Genomic DNA, 25,927 nt, shown 5'->3' with positions numbered 1-25,927 from the left:
CTGAGCCACAAACCACCCTGAGAGGCAGTGGTGATCGCTCCTACTTAACAAGCAAGGGGCACTGAGCAAGGGGGCGGTAAGTGACATGCCTAAGGTCACCCAGTGGCAGAGCTGGGACAAGCCCCCAGGGGCCGGCTCCCCGTCTCCTGCGAGCACCACTAGCCAAGGATCCCTTCAAGAGCCCCCGCCAACAGTCTTAGGGGTGTCCAACGCTGTTCCCCCTCCCTGCCTGGCAGCAGGCGCCTGCGGCTGCTCTGGCCCGCCAGCACCGGGCGCTGTACTCACCACGCCTCCGCCCGCGCCGGGCTATTCCCCAGCTCTGGCAGTGCGCTGCGGCGCCTGCTCCTTAGCTCCGGCGGGAGGCGGGGCGGAGACTCGGGCAAGCCCCTCAGCGGGGTCCGGGCGCCCCGCAGGCGTCGCCTCTCGCCGGCCCCCACCCCACTCGCGCGGCCGCCCGCCTCCTTCCCCCAGAGTCACCGGCTGCAGCCGCAATGCAGCGGCGCCCGCCCCCTCCCCCAGCCCTGCAGAGGGACAGGAGCCCGGCGGGCGAGTGAAGCCCGCGGCGGCCGCGGGGCGCCCCTGGCAGGCGCCCGCGGACTCCCCCTCCCCCAAGCAGAGGGCATTACACGGGGCCGGACTGTGCCTCCTCACCCGCCCCGGAGCGTCACTCCTGGGGCCGCCGCGGCGGATTTGCAGCCCGGCCACGGGCTCCCCTCAACCCACCAGCACAGGAGCCTCCCGCGTTCAGCAGCTCGCCGCCGCGCTCGCTCGTGGTGCCGCTCCTCGCCTCCCAGCCTGCCCGGCCGCCCCCGGCGTGCGTGGGGAAAGCCATCAGCCAGCGCCGCGCACCGCCCTGCACCCCGCCCCGCCTGCTGGACCCCCTCACACCGCGCCCCGCTCTTCTCTGTCTGATACTCCGCAGCAAGCAGCGAAATCGGGAAAGTGACTTACCTGTTATCCAGGATACCTGGGACAGCACGTCCCGAGAGTAACTTGGAAGGAGAGGGCACTTGACGAAAGTGACCAGTGCCTGTGCCTTGTTTGGGGTGGAGCCGAGAGAACATTTTCTGTCTCTCCTGGGCCAGCTGCCAAAATTAGGTCATCGTACGACCTTCCGATCTGCCTTTATTATTCCAAAACCAAGATGGGGAGGGGGGACACAGGAGAGGGGCGTTATTTTACAAGCTAATTTTGCGTTTTCTTGTCCTCACACTATTTAAAACAGATCCCTGGAAAGGTACATTAATTGCTATGTAGAGAACGATAGAGGCATTAACGAAGAGAATGTAAATGATCCAGCTATTTAGATGAAGAATTAAATGTACAGTTTATCTGGGAAAGATGGCAAACAAACCAGGTGAAATTATTTCCAACCTCTGTCTTAAACCATTCACTATCTTTTGGGTAAAAGTTGTAAAAGGGAATTATTTAACCTTTAATAGCCAATAAAAGTAACCAGCTCCATTCCCTTGAAGCAAATGCTTCTAAAAATGAACTAATTAAAATCGTTTTCCATAATATAAGCAAATAAAGTACTCACTGTAGCTGGAACTTTTGCTATTTAAATAATAAAAATATGGGGGTTCGATTCATGAATTACTTCAAATATTTCCAAGAGTGAAGAGAAGAAAGAGAATCCTTTACACAGTTGCCCCTCAGACATAGACTAGCTGCAAAATTAAGGCCCTGAATTTGCAAACAGAAAGCCCCTGTGTAGTGCAGTGAACTGTTTCAGAGTCTTTTCAGAAGCAATCCTATATTCTATGGCATGGGAAAGCTGAATGTGAATGAACAGGTGTGTCTTGTCATTTTCAGCTTATTTATTTTTCGTACTCATGGAAACTGGAACAAGCTCAAAATGTTACTTGTATGGATATTTTATTTTCATTCCTTGTAATGTACAGGTGCAAACTGTCATGCAGAATGTTAACCTTTTTATTAATTAATTACAAAAGAATATTGAACACTGGGAGCTGAATATTCAAGATGGTAACAAAGCCTTTTTTTCAACTAGTCTGTCCAGAATTTGTTTCATGTGGCAAAAAATTAATTATGATATAAGCTTTAATCAGTCTTTCATGGTATCACATTGATTGATATGTCAAAAGCTTAGCGTTGATGGCCATGATAGAGTAACTGTGAGTTTGATTGGATGTCTGTCAATAATCAATCTTCAGTGACACCAAGAATTTTGCAGAATACTGAACTATAAATTAGGTGGTAACACAAATATTATTTTATGAAGTAGAAAGCACAAAACATGGAGTTCACTATTAATTTACACAGAAGCAATCCAACTTTTTTTAGTCATTTTTAAGTTTTATTATATTTCAAAGAGGCTTTGCCTTATGCTGAATGCTTGCAAGTGCTAATCCACCAGTCAACATTAAATATTAAACACTCTGAAGTCTATAGACTCTCTTCACTTACCACTAACTGACAGAAGTTACTGCAAAACTGTCTAAACCTGGATATTCCAGTGATGTTCCTAAAACATTGTTAACTTAAATCTAAGAAATAACCAAAGTCCTTAGAAATTCTTTTTAATCTGTTCTCAGAATTTGGCATGCCTGAGCAATATGTCCTTGAAAACTTGCTTTATTTGAAACTATCTGTAGTGATTAATGTAGAAACAAAGAACACAACTGTGAGTGTGATAATCCCTATATCCAGGAATACATTAAAAAAATAAAAAATGAACACTTTTTAGATGGAAAAATCATGAAATTGATCATTATGAGTTAGAAAAATTATTACTTTTTTCATAAATGCATAGTACGCTTCCATTTCTTAATTAATGGGTAATAATGATATTGCTTGTTTGCAGTTGGGTAGCAAAGATTTAATGTTTCTTTGGCAAAAATGCTCCATACTATCCACTAGCCTTCAAGACTAATTATTATATCTCTCAGCATCTGAAGATGTACAATAAAACCTTTCTGAAAGATATTTTCTGCTAAGCCATTAGGACCATATTCCTTTGGATATTGGGCTCTGAAGGAATGAGCTGCAAGTTATGTAACACCTGCCTCAGTGACAGAAAATTTACTCCATGCATGTAAATGCTCTTTTTTAAACAACTAATTAAAAGTGACTTCAAACAATTAGTATTCATTATAGGGTTTTTGGAATGAATTTTCATTTTCTCTCATATAAGCAGTTTATCATATAATTATGTTTTTCCATTCTCAGAGTAGTAAAACGGCAAATCCAAAGGGACTCTTTCATCCAGAGTTTGTAGGTTCTAACAAATGGTAACTCTGACTGGTTAAATTCTGTTAATGGCCCTTTTGTGACCTATGTGAAAAGAGTCCACTGAGCACTTGTCTTCTCTGTAACAGTTAGCTTGAGTTTCTCCACTCAAGTGTTATTTCAGCCAGACTAGCTGGAGTGAGAGCAGCCACACTGTGAAACAACCCTCAAACTGTACAGAATTACTGAATTAGCAGTTGATGAGTTGTGCTAATTTGAGCTGTAGCATGCGACTGCAATCCCACTGCATTACTAGCTCAGCGTCAGCAGCGCTTGCACTTCAACTCATACCCTGACAGGTCAGTTAGCTTGTTTTTAAAGGACCACTTAACTCAAGCTAGATGTTTGTGTGTATGGACAGGAGTAGAGTTAGGGGCAACACTCAAGTTACATCTCAAGCTAGTAGTACAACAAATATAAATCCTAAGATTATAACATTTAGTAAAAGGCAAAAATTCCCTTAGCAGCTGAGCTCTAGGGTTAGATGTCAACAAAAGCTCAGCACTGACTTTTTGACTTTCAACGGTCATAATGATATTTGCCTATGATGCAATTTCTCAAAGACAGTGAAAGCATTTACATGTTCTCATATACATGTGTGAGGCCATGATCTGATGAATTCTAAATGAACCTATATGGATTGCCAGTTGGGTTCAAATAAGAGAAGGGGCTAGGAAACTGAGCTGAGAATAAGGGTGGCATGACTTTGATTTGTTCTCCCTTGATCACTCTCTTCTACTGACAGACTCTAGCATGCCTCTTAATTCCCACAAACCAGGTGAGGCTAGAATCCCTAGGCATATTTGTGTGTGTAAGTGATATTAAGTTTATCTTTCTCTTAATTTTTTCCCCAATAACATAAACAACGTCTCAGTCATATGCTTCTATGTTCCATTTGTAATTTTTTTTCCTCCCCTGATTTCTACTTTGTAAATGTCCATGAATGTTAATATGGTTTGCATGATTTTCAAAGGTGGTCTCTCAAGCATCTCTGTGAGATAGAATTTTTAATAGAGTTCATGTATTACAGACAGAGCCATTTAACACCATTAACTGGGCAGACAGGTGTTTTAGAAACAGACACTGGTGTATTGTGAAACCATGATCTCATTTCAAGACAAGCTAAGGAGCCTTCATGACAGGGACACAAGCTTGGTTGCTCCTTAGCACTGTAGGATACATCAGGGTGGTGAGGCCTGCAATTATATGGGATCAAGTTTTTGGAGTGAGGAGCGTGTCAAGAACCAACTGAAAAACCTTTCTAGTATTTGTTACATAAGGAATTAGTGGAAACCTTTGAGAACTTGTGTAATGATTCAACAGTGTTGTGGAAAAATTCTCTATCACTAAGGGACTTTCTGAGAAAAGACGTGATCATAGCCAAGGCGATATGGGAACTGAGTGGCTTATCTATAAGGAATAATATTGGGAGGTTTTTGCCTCTTATTCACCAGTTCAAATTTGACACAGATTGACTGAAAGTCTTAAAATTTTACAGCACATCTTAAGTGGCTTATGTGAAATTATTTTTTTCAGTCACATTTCTAGTGGACGCCAGTCTTTATAACAAACCACCATCACAGATGTCACTAATGGGAATCGTAGTTCATAGTCTTTCCAGAGAGCATCAGCATTCAAGCATTGTATCCCATAGTATTCTTGCCAGCAAATTTAAAAAGTATGGATTGGATGAATGGATTATAAGGTGGAGAGAAAGCTGGCTAGATTGTCGGGCTCAATGGATAGTGATCAACAGCTCCATGTCTAGTTGGCAGCCAGTATCAAGCGGAGTACCCCAGGGGTCGGTCCTGGAGCCGGTTTTGTTCAACATCTTTATTAATGATCTGGATGATGGGATGGATTGGACCCTCAGCAGGTTCGCAGATGACACTAAGCTAGGCGGGAGAGGTAGATATGCTGGAGGGTAGGGATAGGGTCCAGAGTGACCTAGACAAATTGGAGGATTGGGCCAAAAGAAATCTGATGAGGTTCAACAAGGACAAGTGCAGAGTCCTGCACTTAGGACAGAAGAATCCCGTGCACCGCTACAGGCTGGGGACTGACTGACTAAGCAGAAGTTCTGCAGAAAAGGACCTGGGGATTACAGTGGATGAGAAACTGGATACGAGTCAGCAGTGTGCCCTTGTTGCCAAGAAGGCTAACGGCATATTGGGCTGCATTAGTAGGAGCATTGACAGCAGATTGAGGGAAGTGATTATTCCCCTCTATTCGGCACTGGTGAGGCCACATCTGGAGTACTGCATCCAGTTTTGGGGCCCCCACTATAGAAAGGATGTGGACAAATTGGAGAGAGTCCAGTGGAGGGCAATGAAAATGATCAGGGGGCTGGGGCACATGACTTACAAGGAGAGGCTGAGGGAACTGGGCTTGTTTAGTCTGCAGAAGAGAAGAGTGGGGTGGGATTTGATAGTAGCCCTGAAGGGGGGTTCCAAAGAGGATGGAGCTCTCAGCGATGGCAGATGACAGAACGAGCAATGGTCTCAAGTTGCAGTGGGGGAGGTCTAAGTTGGATATTAGGAAACACTATTTCACTCGGAGGGTGGTGAAGCACTGGAATGGGTTACCTAGGGAAGTGGTGGAATCTCCATCCTTAGAGGTTTTTAAGGCCCGGCTTGACAAAGCCCTGGATGGGATGATTTAGTTGGTCCTGCTTTGAGCAGGGGGTTGGACTAGGTGACCTCGTGAGGTCTCTTCCAACCCTAATCCTCTATGGTTCGATTGTGATGAGAGAGACGTACAGCTTCACCTCTGTAGCTAATCCTTTTAGAACAAGTTTGAGGCCTATTGATGAGGCAATATGGAAAGGTTTGCCTTGCCGTTACCTATGATGAGGTCATTGTTCTGCTGTCTTTCTGCACCTTTCACATTTTCTTTTAAAATAAAGAAATGAGGGTGTTATTAAAGTTGTTTTCAGTAGTTTTAGCTCTACTTGAGATATGTTTCCCAATGCAACACCAAAATCTATCAATTTGTGATTCAAGGGCTGAAACCATGACTTATGTGACCACAAAGGAACAATCAATAGATCTGTTTGAAGGCACTTCCTAGACAATTCAGCAATAGTTTTGGAACCAGAGGAATAATTTTCCATGTGCTAGGGACCCCTCTTTCATGTTTTTGCTTCAGAATGTCTAGAAACATCTCTGTGATATTTGACTGTGAACACGTATACATTGAAAAGTCCACTCATTTGTCAGTTTCTCTAAGGGTATGTCTACACTGCAATAAAACATCTGCAGCTGGCGCAAGTCAGCTGGCACAGGCCAGCCGCAGGTGTTTTATTGTGGTGTAGACATACCCTACCAGACTTGTACTTGCTATAGAATTTTCTTTTCCTGGAACATGTAATATTAACAAATCAGTTGTTCTGATCTGTTGAAAATAGAATTTTTAGAAGCTGCATTTGAAAGGAAACAGAACTTGGCCTCTCCTTTCTTGTTCTAATAAGCTACTTCTGTTAACTGATAAATCTGTATAAGATGACCCTGTCATAACTAAAGATTTGAAAGAATTGACTGAAAAACTCACCACATAGCCAACAACTATTCCATCCTGTTTATGTTCCAACTGGTTTGTTTGAGAGCTAAAGGCCTGATCTGGAAAATTGGCACTTCAGCCATCTTTTGAGTCATGTCTCAAAAAATATGAACGGGGGAAGAGGATAACCTAATATTTATATCTACCACTAACTGTAAGTAGGCTGCTAAAGTCAGGTCACTAAACATTTTCAACTGACCTCTTTCTATGTCTCAAGAGCAAAGACTTAAGAAGTCTGTAAAGTTGCTTCTGCATAAGCTGGTAATAAAGCTGTCTAACACTGGATACATTCCAATGAACGATGATGATTAATCAGATTTGACTCCATTACTTCCCCTCATTGTTCCAAAATTGACTTTCACTTTATTTTTCACTGCAAGTCTGTGCTTAAAGTTGAAGCTACTGTAGCTCTCCTGTCAAGGTTCCTTCCCCACTCTGAACGCTAGGGTACAGATATGGGGACCTGCATGAAAACCTCCTAAGTTTATTTTTACCAGCTTAGGTTAAAACTTCCCCAAGGTACAAACTATTTTACCTTTTGCCCTTGGACTTATCGCTGCCACCACCAAACGTCTAACACCGGTTACTGAGAAAGAGTTCGTTTGGAAACGTCTTTCCCCCCAGAATCCTCCCAAATCTTACTCCCTTTTTTTCTGGGGAAGGTTTGATAAAAATCCTCACCAATTTGCATAGGTGAACACAGACCCAAACCCTTGGATCTTAAGAACAATGAAAAAGCATTCAGTTTCTTAAAAGAAGAATTTTAATAGAAGAAAAAGTAAAAGAATCACCTCTGTAAAATCAGGATGGTAAATACCTTACTGGGTAATCAGATTCAAAACATAGAGTATCCCTCTAAGCAAAACCTTAAGTTTCAAAAAGACACAAAAACAGGAATATCCATTCCATTCAGCACAGCTTATTTTCTCAGCCATTTAAAGAAAACAGAATCTAACGCATATCTAGCTAGATTACTTACTAACTTCTAAGACTCCATTCCTGTTCTGTCCCCAGCCAAAGCATCACACAGACAGACACAGACCCTTTGTTTCTGACCCCCTCCAGCTTTGAAAGTATCTTGTCTCCTCATTGGTCATTGTGGTCAGGTGCCAGTGAGGTTATCCTGGCTTCTTAACCCTTTACAGGTGAAAGGGTTTTTCCTCTGGCCAGGAGGGATTTTAAAGGTGTTTACACTTCCCTTTATATTTATGACATCTCTATTACAAGCCTGATTTTTAAACCCAATCTCACCCCCGATTTCCCCCAAAGGAAACGGATCTTCCTGGGATTTTGCATATCACATCTCATCTTAGGGTAGAATTTCACTGGAAATTTGGTAAAAATGAAAGTTTTAAAGTTGGGGCATTTTGAAACTCTACCTACATGTCCATTAAAAAAAAATTATGCTAATGCTTGTTCTCGTTGTTCCTCCAGAATGGCTTGGCCTACTCTGCATCTGTTCTCTTTTGTTGGCCTTGTTGAAGAAAAGTGCCTTTCAGAATTTTTGAGCTTTTAAATGCATAATGACTCATTTTAAAGTGTATACAGAGCAATGCTTGTAATTATAAATATTTATTACTATTAACTGTCTTCTCACTTGAGCTGCTAAGATGAGTCTCATCTGCTGGTGGGGTAGAGATCAGGGGAAAATATACTGAGATGAAAAACTGGGAAACTATATGGAGAAGGGGCCAGGGACTGGAAAAAACATGAAAGGGTAGCATGGAGCTATGTTTCCAAACCTCGGAATGGGCATGGATAGTGGGAGAAGGCAGGACACTGTTGTGGCCTGAAAGGTGAATACAGAGAGCTGAGGGTATGTATACCTGGGAACTAATACAAACAATACTTTCAGGATCAGGGCTAGATTCACCCCTAAATTTTCAAAAAGCTGATGCATGGGTATTTAATCAAATCTCCCTTCAGCAAAATACCCACAGAAGGTAAAGGATTGCATGATTTAGCCTTATGAGACCTGTGCAGCTAAAACTATAAATGCCACTCAGGGAAATTAAGGATTCAATGGCTAGTGGGCACATGCTACCACTTCAGACAATATGGAGTTGGAAGATCGGGAAACATGACAATACAAGACCTGTTTATCAGTGTGCTATAACTCCTTTATGCCTGCAAAGCCAATTAGCAGGTCAGGCCCCCGGGGAATTCCCTCAAAGTAGGGGATCTACATCACCCACACAGAGGACATGTTGGGGGCTTTCCAGGGAGCATAAGGAAATGGCAGATGGTTGTTGCAACTCATCCTTGGCACCATAGACAGTCAAGCATGAGTTAGGACAGCCCGTAGGCTGCTATAGCCTAGACAGAGTGATGTCCTAAGCCCCATTGACCCAAGATAGAGAAGGTGCAATGGTGGTGTAAAGCACACACTCAGTCCGTGAACTGGTTTCTGTTCCAGTGCACAGATGAACTGAGCACATATGAGCATTACCTACATATTTATTTAAAATATTAAATAGGGGTAGATTCTATTTTTGTATATGTTTTGGACAAACCTCAAACATATTGCAAAAACGTGTATGATATTTTTGCTTAAAAATTACAAGAGTTAATTATTCTACAATTTAATATGGATTAAACCAGTAGTGTTTTATGGAAAATTACTTTTTAAAACCTTTAGAATTAAATACTTTCTACAGAATTTTTACCCATCAGACACAATTCTTTATAATTGAATTCTAGCGGAACTATAGAAAAGTCATCCTACAGGATTTTTCCATAATGGATATGTTCAGGGAGCTGGGGAAATATGTGGTTTCATCCAAATGTAAATCTAATGTAGTAGTGCTTCACGTAAAAAAGCAGAGTTAGTAGGTGTAACTCTGAGCATAAAAGCTGTCCAATCCTGGAGTAACCCTTCTAAAAAGCACTCAGCACTGAACTAAATGCTCTTCTTGACAAGTACATTATAGGAAACTTAAAACTGGATCACTTAATGCACATCCCATATACACAAAACAAAAGGTATGCCAGCTTTAGCATTATAAAAAGTGATTTATGACCTCAACAACCGTTATCTCTTGTATATGGTCATTACAATAGCAAGGGCTGTACCTGAAACCCTGACTGGAAACTACTTTTATTAGTGGTAATCAAGCTCTTTAGCATTTTCATTAGCTTCTTTTTCAATTAAAATGTTTACATTGGAGTTAAACGAGAAAGGGCTGTTGAAACATTAAATCTTTTCCAAGGATAGTTTGGAGAGTAGAGTAACTCCAGGGAGTTACCAATGCAAATGTAAAAGGTCAATTTCCATTCACAATAAACAAAACATACCTGAAAAGATGGAATTTTGAGGAGAAGCAGAACCAGATGCTTATTGTCCTCAGTATCACTCAAGGAACACAGTAAGATCCTTATTTTAGAAAAATAGAACAATAAATTCTTTACTGGGCTAAAACTCATGCTGACTGAAGGCTACCTGAATTTAATACAGAGCTCCACAGATCAGAGATGTGGATGCCCCAATTCATAGGTAAATCTAGAACTGCAGAAACCTAGGTCTGATTGGGAACAGCAGAGGAGTCCTAATAGCACCATTTCATGTGCTGTGGGAAGTCACTATTTTATTACTAATAACAAGCACACAGTCACTCATACCTGCACTTCTAATTCCTGCAGTACACTGTTCCTTCTTTATTATGGCATTCTGGGAGTCTCTTATATGGCTGTATATTATCTGATCTATTGATTGTGTATTAATCATATTGATTACTTAAGAGTTCCCAACTAACGCTCTGAGGTTTGGTAGGCTCTTGTCCCAAGATCAGGCCCTGTATTATTAGAATTAATGTACAACTGGAGATCCCAATGTGTGAGGTCGCAATACTCACAGTTAGGAAAAACCTTCTGAATTTGCAATGGTTTTATTCACACAAGTAGTAAAGACACAAACGCTCCAAGCAAGCTAGGTAGATAGAGATAATACAGAATGTGCGTCTGAGCATCCATATACTCACACCATCCCTTGCCAAAGGACCCAAAGTGCTAGTCATCCTCATCACCCGCACCAGTGAACGTCATCCTTACTTCTCCCAAGAGTTACAGCTCCCCAGGCACACCAGCTGGGATACAGCTTTTACTTTTATAATGTGTTACACAGATGCCACTATGTCTAATGCATATTCACTAGGGGTTTCAACCGCTTTTTCTTATCCATAGTTTCTCACTCTACTAATGTTGGGGTCCCCTTCTCCCAGAAGTTACTAGGCCTTTTACCTCAAGCTTATTAGCATGTTTGTCAATTAGTTACCATGGCACTCTTGTGATCAGACATCTGCTGATATTCCAAACTTAAAATATCCAAGCTGGTATATACTAGCATCTTGTGGTTACTTGTCAGCAATTTAATCATTACAACATTCTATCTTATGATCTAGGATTACTCCTGGTTAGTTGCTTATGCTAAGGCTTTTGGGCCTTATGCCTTGTTTAGCTAAGCTATTGTCTTACAGGCCTTGCAAGCTTATTATATTATTGCCTTAACCTAGCAAATATCTATACCTATAGGTTACATATGTGAAAGAAGACTGTGCTCTTGGAACAGCTGCGGGTAAATGAAAGGTGTGGAGAAAAGATCCCTGGGCTTCCCTCTGCCCTTAACTACAGCCATACAACTCTACTGATAGCACTCAAGTGGAATAAATATATATACACTCTATGTTACTACTATATAGGGTGATCATATTTCCCTATGCTGAATATGGGACACCTGGTAAAATTACTCGTATTCAAGCAAGTTCAGCATCAATCAATCAGAACAATGCAGTACAAATGGTAAAATTAACATCAAGTTGACTGAGCCCTGTTAAAAAGAACTACTGCATAGTTGGATTCTTTTTATTTACCTTCTTAACTTTAAGGCTTTAGGGTTCACATGAGAAGGAGTGACACACACACACTCCTGTACACCTCTCTCACACAGGGTGGGTGACCGACCGACACAACCCTCCCTGCCTGGTGCTCTCCACCCTCCATGCCTGGCTGGGCCCCCGGGACGGACACACCTCTCCTGGTACCGGGCACTGCATCTTCCCAAGGCAACGCATGTGGGGCGGGGGGCAGGCAGGGTCACATGATTTCTGTCAGGGTTCACACCAGAATGTGGCCAGAGTAGCCTTTCGGCACTGTGCAGGAGGGAAGGGACGGGAGCTGCCTCCAGCTGCAGGGGAAGGAGGGCGGGGGAAGGGATGACCTGGCCCATGTCTTTTCAGAGCTCATCTCTTCTCCCCCACTCCCCTGTGGCTGGAAGCAGCTTGTCCCTTCCTGCCTGCACAGTGTCAAAAGGCAGCTAACACTTTCAGGCTGTTGCTGGCCACCGACATAACCCAGCCACCTCATGTCCCCTGGCTATAGCATGGGCAGGAAGTGGTTAAGCCCTAAGGATGCATTGTACACCAGGGCCCAGACAACCTGACTACGGGGGCTTCAGCGAACCTGGCCAGAGAGGTGGATCAGCAGGGGAGGGCGCCTAGGGGGCAGAGCAGCCCTGCGCTCCTTGGGGGCAGGACCCAGAGGGGGCAGGTGAAGAAAGTGCTAAGCCACTGCCCAGAGGGCTGCTGTGGAGCTTGCAGGGTCGGGACTCAAACAGGCTGGAAATAGTTTCCCCCTCCCACCACCACACCAGAGCTTAGCTGAGGGGTGGAGAGGCTTCCCCGTGCCAGCGCTGCACACATGCAGGGCTTGGCTCTGCCTGGCCATCGCCCTGCGCCGGAGGGTCTTGGGCTTTCCCGAGGCGCCAGCCCAGCCAGAGGTGGTGGGGAAAGGAAAGAGCCTTTAGGCCAGGCTGTTGGTGAGCTGAGCGCTCCGACCGGGGTGGCTGGTTCTCCTCACAGCACTGGGAGCGAGATGTGCCCCTCTGGGGGGAGATATGGAGGAGCTGTTGGGCTGGGGGGGCGGGGTGAAGGAGAAAATCAGGGAGAGGATAGAAAGAGTGGGAGTACGTAAAGGACTGATGGGTGAGCAGCAGAGGCAACACATGACCGGCTGCTGCCTGGTGCCTGCCCATACACACAGGCCTCCACAGCTCACAGCATGCAGCCAGTGCCGGCCGGAAATGGGCCAAGGGGCCAGGCCCTGCTGGCTGAGAGCCAGTACACAGTGTGGGCTGCGCTGCATCTTCACCCTGCCACCAGCCTTGCACTCCTACCTCCACTGTCAGCCACTGGACCCCCTCACTCACCACTGGTGGGCAGGTGACTGGTGAGCAGGGATCCAGTCAGGATCAGGACCCTCCAATACTGATGGGGGGGAAACATAAAATATGGGATGATTTGCCCGTTTTTAAGAAAAAGTTGGGACACTTGCAGGAGGGCTTAAATATGGGACTCTCTCTTTAAAAATGGGACATCTGGTCACCCTACTATTATATAAATAGCATAGGTTTTACATATGCGACTTAAAAAAATCATATAGGGCGTGATCCAGCCTCATTAAAGTAAATGGAAGTCTTTCCACTGAGTTCAATACATATTTTATCAGACCCATATTGACTCACATGAGCTAATATGAAAGTGGCCACTTTCATGTATTAGTCTATACACATATGTAATATATAAAAATGTCTTGCTATATGAAACACAGATGCTCTTCCCATGTGGGCAGTGGAGTTTCACAGAGACTGAGTGCAGAATCTGGGCCCCTCTGTATGCTGGCTCCAACTGAAGGAAACAGCACTGCTCCCTGAGACAGGGATCAGAGCTGGCATGCCAGTGAAACTTAAGGATATCCTTTTTCCAGTAAACTTTCGATTGCCTCATACACTCTTTGTGTTGTATTATTAATTTAGACATTTTTGCCCAATAGGCATTATTTTGATCATGAATTCAATTATCCTCATTGTGAAGCAATATTGTAGGTCTGTGTAGAAAACTTTCCTTCATTCTTTTCCCTAAACCATCATACATAATGAGCAAACACAAACTCTCATTAATTTTCATAATATTTTAATATGTTTTTTGTAACATGCAGTGATACACTCTCCATTTTATTTTATTTTTTTTTATTGTGTCTGCCTACAACTTCCGGATATGACCTGGTTAGTCAGTGGCACTACATTAACCCTACGGTAATACCATCTATGTGGGATTATTCTAGAAATATAGGTTTTTAGTATACTACTGCCATTCTTGTAGGGCTATGAGAATATTGTTGTGATAGTCTTTTAAAGTATTTTAAATGAGGATACTACATTCTGTAAACAGCTGGTGTTACACAAGACAAGGAAAGACAAATCATAAAACATACTGCCAGGTAGAGATGGTTTCAGGGCTATGCACAGAGCTATGTCTGTGTCTCCTAAAATCACTGTGCATGTCTATTCACATGACTGGGTCTTCTAAAACCTTAAGGAAATTCCCTCTTCTGCCTACAGAACCGGTCAGTGAGTTACTGGAGCTTACTCAGCCAGAATTTAAATAGTTTTAATAAAGAAAAGGAGACAAGATGTAGCTAAAGCTCAACATCTAGTGAAAGAGCAGATTTAGCCAAGAGGAAGGACAGGAGTGAATAATGTGTATGAACTAAGGAGGCAGGCTACTGGGCTCTGTTGTTTTGTAGTGCTGAAGTTCTCTATGTAGCTTCAGATCTGAAAGCATTTCAGCAATCCCTCAAATATAGACTGGAGAAAGGGGCTCAAAAGAAATTAATCACTTTCCACAGGAACAGGCTACTAATATGCAGTTACATACCCAATCTTGTGCCTAGGCTATTAACATATTTTTACTCATAAAAGTGGTATTCTATCAACCAGTCTTCCGGTTACTCTATGGTTTAGGCTTTTGGTTCCAGTTAGAAGCCAGGTCTTGCAATCTTTGTTCAAGAAAAACTAACTTCACTGTGAGTTTTGCCTAGACTGCAGGATTTGGCTCATGGAGTGTAATATTTGTAGTAAAAGAACATGGGGATATAAATTTTCATTCAGCTCCTTTCTGTCATATCAAAAATTACTGTAAAAACACCAATAGTCTAACTCAGACTGTGTGGTCAATGGGATTACTCCCAAAGTCAGATACTACTCAATGAGTGTAAAGGTATTCAAATCTCACCCATTATCATGGTAAGAGAAATAGTAATGGGCCCAAATCCTATACCACTGAAGCTAATGGCAAAATTTCCCTTCATTTCAATGTCATCAGGATTGCCTTAATGCTATTTTTGCTATATATTTAAATGCTAAAAAGTGAGGAAAGAGAAATGTTAAGAAGATCCTAATAACATTTGTTCAGTCATATCACACATATATTATAAAGGTTTAATGGTCTAATTAGTAATAAAAATATCATTATGGAGAGAGTTACCATTGCATGGTGAACCTTCACTTTTTTCAGTTTAAGATTTTTTACTTTAAATTCTTCTTTTTTTTAAAAGAAAAAATACACTTGAAAAATCCAAAACTATGGAACCAAGGACTGCACAGGTGTGTATTTTTCAGCTTTGCAGATTTTGAACTTGGCTGCTTTCTAAATGCAAAGAGATGGGATTTTTGATATTGCCAACCTGTAAACCCACTTTATTAGAAGGGGCATGTGGACGTATGGCTTTAAGCTACCATTGTGGTCCCTTATTCTCCACTGGCTCAATCCTATACCAATCTCCCAGCCCAAATCAGAGCTGCCTGAAAGCTTCTCTACACTGTAGTAAGGTGAATTTCAGAAGCTGGGGATTGCTGACATTTAGGGGTGTCTCAGCTACAGTCCCTTTTTTTTGTGGCCATATACTCTGCACCACTGAGGGATTCCCATATACAGGGGGAATACTACACTGGCTGGATCTGTTGGCTTTGGGGCAGAGTTGTGCTGGCACAAACATGTTCTGGTGGATTAGAGCAGCAGTCTCAACCAGGTCCCCTGGGAGGCCTCAAGCAGGTGTCAGGGGGTCCCCAAGCAGGGTCGGCATTAGACTCACTGAGGCCCAGGGCAGAAAGCTGAAGCCCCTCCGCCCTGAGTCTCACCACCCAGAGTTGAAGCCAATCCCGAGCAGCTTAGCTTCACGGGTCCCCTTGTGGCGTGGGGTCTCAGAAAGAAAAAGGTTGAGAACCTCTGGATTAAAGAATCTGGCCCTTAGATATGATACTACGTAGTTATGCCATTTTAAATATAAAACAGGAGTGCTATAGACAATTGTACATTTAAAACTTTTTTTTTTAAACAGCTTTGGCTGGAGACTAAGCACTAAAAGTTATGGTCTAAAAGTTATGAATGAATGATAAATTGGTTCTTCTAAAAGCAATCTTTAACTTTAACTATAGTGCCTTGCCTGCTACTGTTGTGACAATTCTTTGCTCTTATTATGATTTCCATCAGAGTATATGAAAGTGTTCTACATGTTATTAACTCTCACATCACCCTGATGAAGTAGTTATAATCCCTATGTGGGTAAACAGGCACAGGGAAAGGTTAAGCAATTTGCCCAAGAAAGTAAGGGGCAGAACTAGTAATAGAAACCATGAATCTTGTCTCCAAATTCCCTGCTTTAAACACCATTACATTCTCTCCCACGTGCGAGCCATTTTCAAAAGTGATAAGATTAACATTTTGCCAATATAGCACAATTGTCCTAACACAGTTTCCTGTGGGAAAGTATAAGGAAGGCTATGGTGTTAGGTAAAATTTTGACTTAGAAGGCCAAGCCCTATTGAAAAATCAGTAGGATGTAGGCTCTGTAGTACCTAAGACATTTTCAAAAATGGGATTTATATGCTTTCGAAAATGTTACTCCTCTAGGCAATGCTTTGAAGTGGCCTAAATTGTCCCTAAAATCATTCAAATAATTTGCAGGGGTTTTTAACCAAGTCGTGAGAAATGTTTCACAAAGCCCCTGGTGGCACTAATGAGGCTATCACTCTTCTTGCTGAGTTGTCATTTTTCCTAATTATCATTTATATTGGGTCTTGCTACTTCTGATATTAATATTGCCATATTTACACTTTAATTGTTAGGCAGCACTATGCAATGCTTATTCATAAGGGAATTGACTGTCTGGGCTCCCAGACTTCCCTGAAGCCTTGCAATGTTGATGGATGCCTTTAAGATGGGCCCTGCTTGATGCTCATTACCAGGGGATGAGTTAGCTGTCCACAAAACCTTTCATTTGTACTTGCAAATGGATATTGTTTGTGCAAAATGGGTACCTGAACACCTAATTAGTGAACACCTGACAGCACACACAATTAGCCAATTTGAAAAAGCAGATGCTATCTGGCCCCTGTACCCATATTCAAAAAACTATCGCTACACTGGCTGTGACAGTGTGATTCCTCCAATTGTCCCATTGGAAAATAGTTGACGCCTTGTCAAAATCTTCTAATATAGGGCATCCTGGCCATAAGAACCTAAATAATCTAATAGTGCCAGCAGCTCTTTAAACCTCCAAAAGCAGACTAGGGCAAGGCCTCACCCCCTACCTCACAGGCACAACACATCTGGGGCAAAGCATTTGCTGAGCCTCTCTCTTCATATTATGGTTTGGATCAATGGAAGGCCAATCGATTTCAATAAACAGTTTTAAGGAATGGCTGTGCCAAGAACCATTCCAACTATCTTTGGGCTCTATGATACTGCTACAATAAAGTCTATAGTTAATTCCTGTCATATCCATTTCTTAAGAGTGGTTATCGAAATTTATAAGCCTCCTAATTATCTAAGGTATAATTTAGACATTTATTTCTCTGAGTAAGGTTTCGGATTGTCTTTTTTTTTTTGGACCCCTTCCTTTTCTACAAAGGAAGTTTGCTGACTAGATCCTTCTACTACTCAACCCAATCACATTCACTATTTTGACAGGTTTAGTCAGCAGCTGTCCTTTTACAGGGTAATCGATTTCATTATCCCTAAACAACTCAACAGAAAGCTATCAGCAAAGAATTGGTTAAATCCTAAAGGATTTAATTATCCTCACAGAATTGCTCAATTTATTTAGCATAGCTGCATCTAATAGTGACACGCCTGCCTGAAGATTCATATTTGGGGATAGTGGGAGGTGGTGAGAAGGGGAAAATAAAAAATAAAAATGCAGCGTTACAAAAAAAAAATCAAAGTGCATTCGTGTAAGCTATGATTTCTACATGAATGCAGGCTTTTCATTCCACTCAATTCAAGAGGAGATATTTAATTATTCTGTTTTATGACTTTGTCTATGTCAGTGTTCACTGTGCTAAGATATTTGGAAAGAGAATGAAACCTGCAGAATCTTTCATACAGTATTTAGAGAGACCCCTTGGGGCTTGTTCCCTGAAAAAAAACCAACCCTTTATTCATAGCAAAGGAATAAAATATAGGACAAATATTTTAGAATGTGGCAATAGAAAAGCAAAGCAAAAATCTAATGAACAAGAGAATTTAGTTAGAGAAAATTTGACCAGAATGCAAAATTCTGTTAGACATTTAAAACAAACAATACATTAAAAATACAGCCACAATTTCAAACTTGTGTGATTAGTTCCAGGACTTAAATTTGAAGGTTTTGGACTATAGCAAAAGGCATAAGCCTACTCTCAGATACACATCACCAAAAATAGTCATAATTTGTGTCTTTGGAAGATTTTTTTCCCCACCGAAGCTTATAAACCAAAAGAGTTGCAGAGGACTTTGATGTCCAAAAAAGAATGTTAGAGTAGATACACAGGTCTTTCAGATTCTTAAAATGGGACATCAGTTGACCAAAACAGAGATATTAACTCAAGGCCCCAAACAAACATCAGGAATAAATGTAAGTAAACAAATGACACGTGTAGTCAATCTGGAGATCTCTGCAGATCCGATCTCCTGTGGTTGTGGAGACAGACTGGCTGGTCTTGCAGAGAATCAAGGTTTTTTTTTTTTTTAAAAGGTGTGTGATAGTCATACTGGAGGTGATGTCCAACATGAATCGCTGCCATCAGAGAATGGCTGTAAGCCCTCCACATCCCTTTCTTCTGGTTGTATTATATGGAGCAGAGGAACTCCTTCACCCAGCTACTCTTGCCTGAAGGGATTTTGTTTTGCGAGACCTAATGAGAGGGATTCTTTGAGCCTTAAGGTCCTTTTCTTCCTCATGTCTAATCTCTTAAATGAATTTTGAGTCAAGGCAATCCTTGTATATTCAAGGCACATCTGACTGTTAGTAGGCCAGCAAAAGTCTCTCCCATTCTAGAACACTGCTGAGGTCATTCCCAGGATCACCCAGGATTAAGAAGATTGGGCTGGACTGACGCAGACTTTACTGTGAGAAGGAGACAGTTACAGGAGCAGGCAGCACTAAAAGCAGAGGAGTAGCAATTTTACAGAAAGAACATCGAAGAGGTGAAAACAACAGGAAGGGAGGGGTACGTGGCAGGAATCTCCTTAAAATGGGACAAGATTGAAGAAACTGGTGAATCTTGCACAACTAAAAATATGTAAGATGTCCCTGCCAAAGAGAAATCATTTTCACCCTTGGAACCGGGAGCAGAATCCATGACTCCAAAGCCTGGGTGTCTCATTGGAGCTTCCATAGGTCAGCAACCACAGAGGATCCCACCTTGCTAGATTGTGCTTCCGAAATACATTGTTGCTTTAGCTTGCATTATGCCTTTTCAGCAACAGGGACCCTTATCGCTTTATAATGGATTTATTATTTGCCCCCCAGAGGTATGTGGGAAACATCAGCTGTATTTTGCCATTTTTTAAAAAAGTGAACATACAATAAGCACAAATGACTCACTGCTGACTCAAGAGAAAGTTACTTTAAAACTACAGATATTTCTGAAAAAAGGTAAAGGTACAGATGCTGTATTAGTCTGATACAGAAGTAGAGCTTCCCATAACTTTAGCCAGTAGCTATGACTCACTTGTTACTTATTTTACAAATACAATCCATTTTTATTCCAGATCAATTCTAATTCTGTTTTCTGCAGAGATGATTTTACTGATTACATTTGATTCTCTTGGAACTGACTGAGAAAATAAGTCAATTACTCAATGAAGGGCTTTTTCTTGGTTTCATATTACAAGACCAGCAGAGTATAATTCTTTACTCTGGCTTTATTTATCTGAGGTACAGAGCTATATCTAAGGTTCTTGAAGCAATTTACAAAACACCTGTTCTATAGCAATTCTGTGAAAGAAACTAGCTTGTGAAAGAAAGACATTTTAAAGATGGCGTTAAGCTAATTCTTTTGTAGCTTTTTTTAAAAAAAAAAAACTGCTAAAGCAGACATCCACACATACTGTTGTAAAAGTAAAACTAAAAAATGAGGGGTGATGGGAGGTTAGAATTCACCCTGACAGAAACAGCTGATGGTGAGGTGCATAGAACTATGCAGCATTGTTTTGGGGGAAATGGGTATGTTACACCCACAGGACAGCTCAGTGGATGCTGACCTCCCAAACTGGCAGAAAAAAAAAAAAAGCTACATGCTGCAGTGACATAAATTACTTCAGCTTGTAACTGGAAGAAGCCAGCAGGCAGCCTACTAGGGCCTCTTCACCCACCACCACACTCACAACTAGCTCACTGGTAGAATGGAATGGCCTATGAAGAGCACTGACACCAATGCCAGCTACTGCACAGCTGGGAGCTTGTGAGGTAGCCAGAAGGTGAAGTTTGGATTTCCCATCCAGTGGTGCTGGTTGGGCTGGAGGATTTTTACTACTGCCAACCTTCTGCATCAGAGGGCAAAGGAGAGACACTACAAGTCCAACCAGCCAAGTGCAGGCAGTTTCTCACTCATATTGTAGCAAAGGGTCCTTGTAGGTTCATCACTTATGTGCATTAAGACAGACAAGATCTGGCACTAAAACACAAGATTTCATCCTGACAGTGTAAAATATGAAGCCCACATAGGTATGACAAAGTGACATTCCATTTAAATATAGAGTGCAAATCAGATTTCATTGTGCTCATTGTTACATGGAAGTTGGACAGATAACTTAAGTATTTTATTCTGAATTCAACTCTGTTAAAATACAGGGCTTCCATGCAAAATTTTGGAACCTCTGGGCACTAGTTTTCAGCTCCTATTAGCTTCGAAGCATGGATGAATGGTTTGCCTGTTAAAAGATTCATTGTGCTGCCTTTGAGGAGCAGCCTTTAGTAGGATGTAGAGTGCTATATACTACTAACAACAATGCTTAGCAAGAAGTAGGTCTTTAACCACAAGCAACTATATTCTTTATACTCAACCTGTATTAAATTAGTTGAGAAACAATAATATAATTATTAGCCTTTAGTATATCTGAGATGATATTTATGTGCTACACTTGTGTATACTAGTTAGGGAGAAGTTTTTGTATACCTTAGCAACCAGCAGAAACCATTTGATCATCTATTCTCATTATGAGGTTTGTTCATTTTTTAATAGTGTGCTTTTAAGTGCTGGAAGTTAAATCGTCAGTATATAATGGGAAACATACTGTTGAATTACTAACTGGCATATTTTTTCCTACATTTTACCTTCAGGCTCAGACTCAGCTCCACAATTTTATAGTTTTCACAGGATCAGAGCTTATTAGTAAACAACAAGTAGATGTCCAGAAAAAAAAACATTATTGGAGAAGAAGCTTTCACAAAAACAGTTTATCCTCTAAAGCCATACGGAAGGTTATATCGATCATTAGCATACTTTCATTCTAACTGCTTTTTATTTGTTTAATCCAAATAATATTTATTTTAAAGCTTCATTTTGATTAATCTGGGCATCTTATATCACTTAACACAAATATTACAAAATTTAAAGTCTTCAGCAGAAAAATCTCCATTATTCAACCAGATTGCCTTGCAAGAATAATAAAACTAATCCACCAGACCCTAAGACCTCATCAAAGTCTACAATGTACAATCACTCCTTGTAAGAGCCTGTAACACTGCTATAAATTATTCCTTGAGATCAAGAGGTGGAGGCCTGTACTGTGATTCAGAAAATTCAAACTATGCAGATGAACCAGGCAGAAATTTGCTACAGCTGTATGTGACAATTTGTTTTTGAAGTTTTATTTTTTAAAAATAGGAAGTTTTATAGAACCTCTCAAAAACCAAAATTGCAATGGTGAAAAGAACATTAAGGTTTAAAATGTGTTTTTGCCACAACAAGGGGCTTTTGTGTAGACACAGCTTTACTGGTCAACCCTATCCTTCTAATTTCCCATGCATACTTCCAGTCTCATAAAGAGTAATGGAAGGGAGAAATTAAAATGATAATTTAAGCAAACTAGAGGAATCTTAGCTGGTCACACTCACAATGCAATTTAAAGGGATTTAATTGAATTATACAGTTTTAGCATGAAATGACAGTGGGAATCACTTTTTCATGCAGAAAATCATAAACATAAGAACATAAAAATGGCCATACTGGGTCAGACCAAAGGTCCATTTAGGCCAGTATCCTGTCTTCTGATAGTTGCCAACGCCAGGTGCCCCAGAGGGAACGAACAGAACAGGTAATCATCAAGTGATCCATCCCCTGTAGCCCATTCCCAGCTTCTGGCAAACAGAGGCTCTAGGGACACCATACCAGCCCATCCTGGCTAATAGCCTTGGATGGACCTAGCCTCTATGAATTTATCTAGTTCTTTTTTGAATCCTGTTATAGTCTTGGCCTTCACAACATCCTCTGGTTAGGAATTCCACAGGTTGCCTGTGCGTTGTGTGAAGAAATACTTCCTTTTGTTTGTTTTAAACCTGCTGCCTATTAATTTCATTCGGTGGCCCCTAGTTCTTGTGTTACAAGAAGGAGTAATTAACACTTTCTTATTTATTTTCTCCACACCAGTCATGATTTTATAGACCTCTATCATATCCCCCCTTAGTCATCTCTTTTCCACGCTGAAAAGTCCCAATCTTATTAATCTTTCCACATATGGCAGCCATTCCATATCCCTTATAATTTTTGTTGCCCTTTTCGGAACCTTTTCCAAGTCCGACATATCTTTTTTGAGAATCTGCATGCAGTATTCAAGATGTGGGCATACCATGAATCTATATAGAGGCAATATGATCTTTTCTGTATTATTATCTATCCCTTTCTGAATGATTCCCAACATTCTGTTCACTTTTTTGACTGCCGCTGTACATTGAGTGGATGTTTTCAGAGATCTATCCACAATGACTCCAAGATCTCTTTCTTGAGTGGTAACAGCTAATTAGACCCCATCATTTATATGTATAGTTAGGATTATGTTTTCCAATGTGCATTACTTTGCATTTATCAACATTGAATTTCATCTGCCATTTTGTTGCCCAGTCACCCAGTTGTGAGAGATTCTTTTGTAGCTCTTCGCAGTCTGCCTGGGACTTAACTATCTTGAGTAGTTTTGTATCATCTGCAAATTTTGCCACCTCACTGTTTACCCCTTTTTCCAGATCATTTATGAATATGTTGGGACTGGACCCAATACAGACCCTTGGGGGACACCATTATTTACCTCTCTCCATTCTGAAAACTTACCATTTATTCCTACTCTTTGTTTTCTATCTTTTAGGCTGTTACCAATCCATGAGAGAACCTTTCCTCTTATCCTATGACTTCTTACTTTGCTTAAGAGCCTTTGGTGAGGGACCTTGTCAAAGACTTTCTGAAAATCTAAGTATACTATAACCACTGGATCCCCCTTGTCCACATGCTTGTTGACACCCTCAAAGAATTGTAGTAGATTGGTGAGGCATGATTTCCCTTTACAAAAAACATGTTGACTATTCCCCAACAAATTATGTTCATCTATGTGTCTGACAAGTTTGTTCTTTACTATAGTTTCAACCAGTTTGCCTGGTACTGAAGTCAGGCTTATTGGCCTGTAATTGCTGGGGTCACCTCTGGAGCCCTTTTTAAAAATTGGCATCACATTAGCTATCCTCCAGTCATTTGGTACAGAAGTGATTTAAATGATAGGTTACAGACAACAGTTAGTAGTCCTGCAATTTCACATTTGAGTTCCTTCAGAACTCTTGGGTGAATACCATCTTGTCCTGGAGACTTATTACTGTTTAGTTTATCAATTTGTTCCAAAACTTCCTCTAATGACACCTCAATCTGAGACAGTTCCTCAGATTTGTCACCTAAAAAGAATGGCTCAGGTTTGGGAATCTCCCTCACATCCTCAACCGTGAAGACCGATGCAAAGAATTCATTTGGTTTCTCCGCAATGGCCTTATTGTCCTTGAGTGCTCCTTTAGCAGCTCAATCGTCCAGTGGCCCCACTGGTTGTTTAGCAGGCTTCCTGTTTCTGATGTACTTAAAAAAAATTTGCTATTACTTTTTGAATCTTTGGCTAGCTGTTCTTCACATTCTTTTTTGGCCTTCCTAATTATATTTTTACACTTCATTTGCCTGAGTTTATGCTCCTTTCTCTTTTCCTCATTGGGATTTAACTTCCACTTTTTAAAGGATGCCTTTTTGCCTCTCACTGTTTCTTTTACTTTGTTGTTTAGCCATGGTGGCTCTTTTTTGGTTCTCTTACTTTGTTTTTTTTTTAATTTGGGGGTATACATTTAGATTGAGCCTCTGTTATGGTGTCTTTAAAAAGTTTCCATGCAGCTTGCAGGGATTTTACTTTTGGTGCTGTACCTTTTAATTTCTGTTTAACTAACCTCCTCATTTTTGTGTAGTTCTCCTTTCTGAAATTAAATGCTACAGTGTTGGGCCACCTGTGCTGTTTTCCCCACCACAGGGATGTTAAATTTAATTATATTATGGTCACTATTACCAGGCAGTCCAGCTATATTCACCTCTTGGACCTTATCCTGTGCTCCACTTAGACTAAATCAAGAATTGCCTCTCCTCTTGTGGGTTCCAGGACTAGCTGCTCCAAGAAGTAGTCATTTAAGGTGTCAAGAAACTTTATCTCTGCATCCCTTCCTGAGGTGATAGGTGCCCAGTAGGCAATATTGTTAAGGCTAAATGGTGGGGGAGTTTGAGAAACAGAACTACCAGGCGTCATGGATATGTAGTGCAGTAAAGAAAGAATAAGTGCACTGGGATAACTTGTTCCCTATATTGCTATCTTTCTTTAATTTATCAATTTTATAATGAATTCATAAACAAAAATATTAATCAAAATATATTATTTCAGAATTTTGAAATTGAATGTTCTTGGTCACTTTTCTATATCTGAAACTGAAAATATTTTCATTCCAATTTTAATTAATCTTTTCAAGAATACATTAAATCAATGAGAAAATAAATTAATGGTTTAACAAAACCTTAGATACCATACCATACCAATACATTTTATACTTTGATTTCCTTAAAAAATAAACCCACATACCATCCACCACTAAATCTTTAAAATCCTTTTTTATTGTCTTAAGGAATCAAACAAAATATGCATTAATTTCTTCCCGAAGTCTTATTCATTCTGCATATGACAAACTAATTTCAAAAGAAAGCACCATCTCCATCTGTGGGCTACTCTTTCTAACTGCACCTTCACACTCAGTGCCAGCTCATGGCTGATTTGCTGACCTCCTCAAAGACAGAATTAGCAACAATGTCCAGTACCCTGTTAGAAATAAAAATGGGACCTGATTCTGCTGACAGTTGCACACCTGCTTAACTTGATGTGTGTGAGTAATTCCACTGACTTCCCAGGAACTACTGTTGAGTTCAGTGGGGCTACTCATTTGCAAATTGAGGAATGTGTATACCTGTTTGAAGGACCCTGGGTATAATCTCCATATCCTCTTCTACAACAAAAATAACTTCCTTCTTTACCTCTACTTTCCTATTTTTAAGATTTGAAAACAGACACATTAATGTATCACTGGGCACCACTTGCCATTTATCTCCTAATTACTCTAAAAGAGACACCATTTATTGTATGGTCAGGATTTGTTTTTCTGTCACTAAGTTTTCTTTTGGATCTATCTGGGAGAAGAGACAGAGGTGATTTAGAATCATCTGCCCAAGTCTTATCCTTTTGAGCTATTCTTGTAAACTGAAGCCTGGGTTTTTCAAGATAGCTTTAAAAAAAGGATATAATTGGAAGGTATGTTATCACATACCATATGTGACTGGACAAGAAGCCAGAACTTGTTTATCATCAGATGAGTCACATCCAGTAGTTAAAATGCTATTTACTGCAAGGGAGTTAAAGAGAATAATTGAGCCATATAGAAATAAGCATCCATCTTTTTGAATCTCTGTGGTAAC

General features: G+C 41.0%; 1 protein-coding gene across 8 annotated transcripts in view; it reads right to left on the bottom strand.

Moving 5' to 3' along the window:
- The window catches only part of THSD7A (thrombospondin type 1 domain containing 7A), a 522,569-nt gene extending 521,415 nt beyond the window's left edge, over positions 1-1,154 (bottom strand). For 5 of the 8 annotated variants that reach the window (XR_006289020.1, XM_043541145.1, XM_037890601.2 and 2 more), the window contains exon 1: positions 952-1,154. The gene's annotated coding sequence lies outside the window, so the exon portion shown is untranslated. Of the gene's footprint in view, positions 1-285; positions 367-651; positions 760-951 lie in introns of those variants that run through there. The other 3 variants (XM_043541144.1, XM_043541143.1, XM_043541142.1) reach the window with 2 other exon arrangements.
- Between the last annotated feature and the right edge of the window lie 24,773 nt (positions 1,155-25,927).

The sequence above is a fragment of the Chelonia mydas genome, chromosome 2, assembly GCF_015237465.2.
Source record: "Chelonia mydas isolate rCheMyd1 chromosome 2, rCheMyd1.pri.v2, whole genome shotgun sequence".
Classification (NCBI taxonomy): domain Eukaryota; kingdom Metazoa; phylum Chordata; order Testudines; family Cheloniidae; genus Chelonia; species Chelonia mydas.
The sequence above is the reverse complement of the archived record's forward strand: the minus strand, read 5'-3'. Positions and strand labels throughout refer to the sequence as shown.